General features: G+C 37.9%; 1 protein-coding gene across 3 annotated transcripts in view; it reads right to left on the minus strand.

Moving 5' to 3' along the window:
- Positions 1 to 6148, minus strand: part of CUL1 (cullin 1) — a 52247-nt gene that overhangs the window by 44448 nt on the left and 1651 nt on the right. The window lies entirely within an intron of this gene.

Genomic DNA, 6148 nt, shown 5'->3' on the forward strand with positions numbered 1-6148 from the left:
GAATGAGAGATCTGTCCCTCTCCTTATCTCAACTCATGAGCCTTTCATTGTATTTTTCCTCCTCTGTCTACTTGAGGGGAGTGATGGTGGGGCTTTGGTGGATACCTGGCATGCAACCAGGGTCAAACCACCACAATAAGATAAAGAGCCTCGAGCATTCCCACTTTCTCTCTGGCTTAAATCATATATACAATACAACCTGCATAAACCCAACAAAAACCAAAACAAACAAGAAAGGGAAAGACTAAACAAAGCCCAATGAAACCCAAAGAAACATAAATAATGAAGGATAATGCACATGAAGATGCACTTCTTGAATCAGTCAAGAAGATGCAGAAAAGGAAAATGAGGGAGGACAAGCCACGAAAATTGCTAGATACCCAACATTCTTCTGTCAAGCAGAAGACAGAATAATATGCCTTGTTTCCTTAGAAAGGGGCAAAAAAAACTCCCCAAAAACCCCACAAAAAAAACCCCAACCAAGCACCACCCCAAAAAACCCCACAAAACCAAAACAACAGCATCAGGGAATTAAATTCAATGCAATTCAGACAGAAAAAAACAGAAGGGCTGGAAACTCTATAATACCTTGGGCCAGTTCAGAGACCTTAATGATCCTGCAAGGACAATTCTTACTCATAACTGTTTCCCCAAAAGACCATACCAGACATCAAAACTTCAACTAAATCCAACTTAATAAGCTAAAACATCATAATCCTACTGATCTCTACCAAGAAAACAGTGTCATCTCACAGTTTGCTTCAGACACAGCATGCCCTCTGCCAGAACATCCAGGGCAAGCCTCTGAACCCTAACACAAATCTCTCAACATTATAACAGCACTCAATGCACCACAACATGCACTTTCACACTGCCTTGTTAAAGATGCAAACAGGAATTTTCACCTGCAATAATATTTCCACACAGAGTTTTTCCATGCTCTTGGAAGGCAGCAATTCTTACCAATAACTTTTAAAAAAACCACTAACACGTCACTAACAAGCAAAAACCAATTCTGCCTGGAATTTCTTCCCAACAGCTTGTTAATTTTACAACTTCTTCCCTCTTGTTATTTGTGCAAGAGCTCAACTGATCAAGGCAATCCAGTTTGACACTTCAATTTATAAATAAAGATGATGGTCACACCGATTAATCTTGCAAAAAGTCTGATATTTGCAGACATTTGAATGTACTACAAGAGCACAGCTTAAATACTGAAGAGTTTCCTCCCACCATCACCTTCATATTAATGTTTCATTCTGAAGTGACAAATAATGGATAAATCAAGAACTGTTGCAGTTACATAAATTTCCTGCACGTGACAAAATCACAACCTGTGAAGGCTGCTCCCTCTTTATTTTTTTATTTTCCTTTAAAATCATGCCTCCATTATGTGCATGGATATATGTGCTAGTGAAATTGATTTTTACTGTGGTGTAATGCTGCAAACACTGTTGGCAATGAACAGTACACCTCTCATATATTTCATTCCAGATGCCTAACTACAGTCAGGCCAAAAAAGAATGAGAACTTTCTCATTAAAATCTAGAAGGGGATCTGTATGTAATTCTTCTGGTTCAACTATAAAGTCTGAATTCTAGCAGCCTTAACTTACAGCAAAGAATTTATACCTCACAAAAAGTTAGTTCTCCTTAAATTTAGTATAATTTTCAGCAAATTGTTAATCAGTTTTGATCTCTAATGACTGCAACAGGCACCCTTGGTATAGAAGTGAAACAATTTAACTTAATTTTGTAAAAGTTAAAATTGCCACACATCCCTAACAGCCACATTTAAATCCTCCTTCTTTTTGATTAAGCTTGCACCATTAAGTTTTAAAGCTAAGCCTGCATTAGAAACTAACGAAATCAATTTAACTACTTAAGGATATAAACTTTGATTTTATACAATTACTATTAGTGACAGCATCCTAGCACAGGCACACTTTCAGAAATAACAAAGCTTCTTCAAAGTTATCCCTGAAAAAAAAAGAGAGTAAGAGAAAAGTCTGTTTTCTTAAAAAAAACCCCAAACATTCTAAAAAAGCATTTTCAATTGTACAGTGAAAAGTCCATCTTTTAGCTACCCAGAAGCAAGCAGAGCATTTACCCATGAAAATTATTACCATGAAAAGCAAGATGAAAAGACTAACAGCTTGAAAATGATGAACTATTTCCTAAAATTCTCTTTTTTTTCCCTAATTCAGTCCTCCAAACTTTAGATAAAACTACCAAGTGACAGTCTCCACCGCCTGTGAGACTAGAAGATCTTGCAAATTTACATATGAAATTAAGTTTAAATTACAGAGCAAAACAGGGTGAACTCGGGTCACACCACCAGCCTTAGTTCTGAACTGTAATCCACTTTAAGATATTGTCCAACCTGAAACACAGAGGAACAAAAAGCCAAGTTACATTAAGTGCATATTAAAAATATAAGAAGTTTCTGACTTCAGCTATGGCTGAAATTACCTTACTAATAACCCAAATTTTTGTAGCCAGCTCCCTTCTTCAAATTTAAACACTTCACTTTTTTTCCTACCTTGTATATTAATGAATCAAATACATCTGGGTCCCAATAGCAAAGTCACCAGGCTCTAATAAAATAGGAGAAGCATGTGCATCTCTTCAAAAGCTAAGTACATTATCAGAGCAGAACGAGGAGCTCTCTGCACTGCAGAAACTTTCCACCACCATGATCCCGACCATCCTACACGTAAATCCATTTCTTCTGCACAATAACACCAAGCTTGAGACATACAGCAAGATAAACTAGAGCAAATCTAATGAAATCCAAAGAGAAGGAGAATTTTATATCAACTTTAGGTACTTCTAATTTAAAGAAAAACAGAAGTCAATGGTATTGAACTGATATTCAAATCTAGCACATAACTACAAAGATATAAAAGAAAAGGTATTTTCTTAATGCTTTATTCTTAGTCCTGCTGTCAAGCAGCCTTGTATTCACTAGACCAAACTAAAGCAGGGACCCCTTTGATTCCAAAACCAGAACATTCCAAAGTGGAAGAAAATGAGATAATTTTTTTCCTGAGATTTTGGAAGAACATCACATTGAAGTTACACTGTTTATTCGAGAACCATAAAAGGGTTTGAGTTGAAAGGCACCTTTAAACATCACCTAGTAACATCCCCTCTGCCACAGACAAACATCTTGCACTAGATCAGGATGCTCAAAGTCCCATCCAACCTGGCCTTCAACACTGCCAGAAATAGGGCATCCACAACTTCTCTGGTTAACCTGTTCCAATGCCTCACCACCCACCAAAGCAAAGAATTCCTTCCTTGTAACCAATTTAAATCTACCCTATTTCCATTTAAAATTTCTGTCCTTTGTCCTGCCACTAGAGGCCTTTGTAAAAAGTCTCCATCTTTCTCATAATCCCCCTTCTTTATACACTGAATGAAAGCCTCAGTAAGGAACCTTCTCTTCTCCAGGCTGAACAACCCCAACTCCCTCAGCTATAGGAGAGGTGTTCCATCACTCTGATAACTTCTGCAGCCCTCCCTGGACCTTCTCCAATAACTGCATGTCTTTCTTGTGTTGGATGCCACAGAGCTGGGTGCAATGCTCCAGGTATGAGTCACCAGAGAACACAACAGAGAGTGAGAATCACCTGCTTCTTTTTACAAGTTCAGGATACTACTGGCAAAGAAAGTAGTGAAATTTTGGAGAGAAAGAGACACCACTCTGGCAAAAATTTACATATGACTCTACACCCATTCCCACATGTACCAAATATAATTACTATTTTCCTATTTTCACAGTAGCTTTCATTCAATTTTCTAAGATTCATAAATAAATAAGAGGTTGAAAAACACTACATTAAATAAAGTGGAATGTAATCAATAGTTGGTTTAACTAAAAAAAAAATGTATTTAATTTTGAGTTGTATCATTTACAAGAAGAGGTAAGGCAGCAACAGGAAGAGATTCTCTCTTGTGACATCAGAGGTTCTGTGGGTAAAGAGAAAACTGACAGAGAACTACCCACTGGGACACAGAAAATTTCCTAAAGCAGTGCTCTTTACAGAAGCTGGGATAACACAAGGAGTGTTTAAACCTGTGGTTACATTAAAGGCTACAAGTTACAGCACTATAGCAGGGCACATCAGCTCAGAGCAATTTTATTACCAAGTCATTTAATCATGTCTGTAACAGGTCTGGACTGCAGTGCTGTAGGAACATGAACAGCCAATCTGTTCTTGTCCTAGTAGTTCTTCTACGGAAAAACCTACAACTCTTACAATAAAACAGTAAGTTACTCATGTAGACAAGCTAAACATGCCTCCATAATTTTGCAATAATTATATTTTCTTACTGAAAATTCTCCTTTATCAAGCAAGGGAAACTCAGAGGTCTCCATAACAAACCAAACAAAATAGCTGTTTGTTATTGCATGCTGAATAGATTATAATTTGTAACCAGGCCTCTAAATGTTGGTTCCAACAACCACTTCGTATATGGAGATAAACTTGAAAAATACAATTAATTAAAACTTTCCTAGTAGTGTACTCTTACCTAAAAAACATGCTAGCACCTAAGTATGCTATTCAAAATGAGATCATGCATTCCTAAAGCACATGCAGAACTTCCAAGGCCAAGTTTTCCATACTCTCCTTTCTTCCAGGTCTGTGCAGCAGGAAGACTGCACCAAGCTGCAGGCTGCTATAACTGCCTGCTATATCCTCCTGATATCCCATCCAAGTGGGACATCTGCCCTGCTGTCCTTCTGATGCACAGAGAGAGACCCTGTTGGACATCACAGGAAGTATAACAGCAGAGCTGGTAACACACTGACCTCTTACTAGGAAATCCCTCACTTCATGTTCATAATACAAATTTTTGATGTTGAGAGTAGTGTAAGGGCAAGTGGAGCATCTTTAAAGCTGTTTCATTCACTGCAATTTTGTGGGGTTTTTGATTAATTAAAAAAAAAAAAATCAAACTTCAGTGGCAAGAGAGAAGATTCCAGGCATTTCCAATTCATGCAACCACTGGCACCTGGGATATGACTCATCATTAAGTTAGGCCCTACTGAAATAATTGTAACTACACAAAACTAGGCACTATCTAAGAACCACAAGTGATGAAAAGCAGTACTCTGAGATGTTAACACACAGGTTGTAGGATAACACTTCTTAAGCTCAGTATCTGAGAACTTTCTCTAAGGACTCAGTATTGTTTTCATAATAGTATATCTAAAATCCAAGAGCTTGCACCAAGACTACAAATTAGCTAAATTAAAAAAGAGGCAGCCCCAAAGCAGTACCCAAATAAGGGTGTGCATCCATTTACCTCAAATGAATTTAGGTTATTTAATAAAGCAACAAAGCAATGTGATTTTCTCATGTCAACTGTTTGAGCAACAGGCCCAAGTTTTAAAGTCAATTCAAACCAGCATCCAAAGGAGCAAAGTGGAAGAAGAATCATTTTGCTAAACCACCACCACTATTTTGTCAGCCAAAAAGCAAAATTCACATGCCTAGTTTAGGAGGCCAAACTAAGACAGTCTTCTATATGATCCCTGGATAAGCAATGGAAAGTTTCCTCCAGAGACGTTGTTAATGCAAGACACTGAACTGGGATTCTAGAGTTAGGTGTACAAATTAATCCTGAGATTAAATGTGCTCACCACACCTCCATGGGACAAGTGTGTCCAGTGTTTAAACTGCATCTCAAACATGTGGTCATGAGCTGTCTGTGAAATGTAACCAATCTTAAGAACCAAAGCAACTAAGACAAACACAAAATAAGAAGCTGAACAACAAATACTGAAAACAAGAAGCTACAGAGCAGATGGAAAAGACTTCTTTCTGGTGAAGTCACCATCAGAAACACAAAGTGCCGATGCCACACAGACACGTGATCATCAACACACAACATTACAGCAGTTCATTGTGAGTAAAAACTCTGTACCATGGTACCTGTACAGTATCTTGCTACTTCCCTAAAAAGGAGGCATCCCAAATACACTCCATTTCAACTAAGAACCAATCCACAATATTGTATTACAAACATTATTTGGCCAAACTCAAGCTATGTAGCCACCAGGTATTTCTGGCCCCCATGGACTATTCCTCCCAGTCCCGCCAAAAGGATTTCCAATAGAGAGTTTTTTCTCCCTGAGT

This window comes from Passer domesticus, chromosome 1, assembly GCF_036417665.1.
Source record: "Passer domesticus isolate bPasDom1 chromosome 1, bPasDom1.hap1, whole genome shotgun sequence".
In the NCBI taxonomy this organism is placed as follows: Eukaryota; Metazoa; Chordata; class Aves; order Passeriformes; family Passeridae; genus Passer; species Passer domesticus.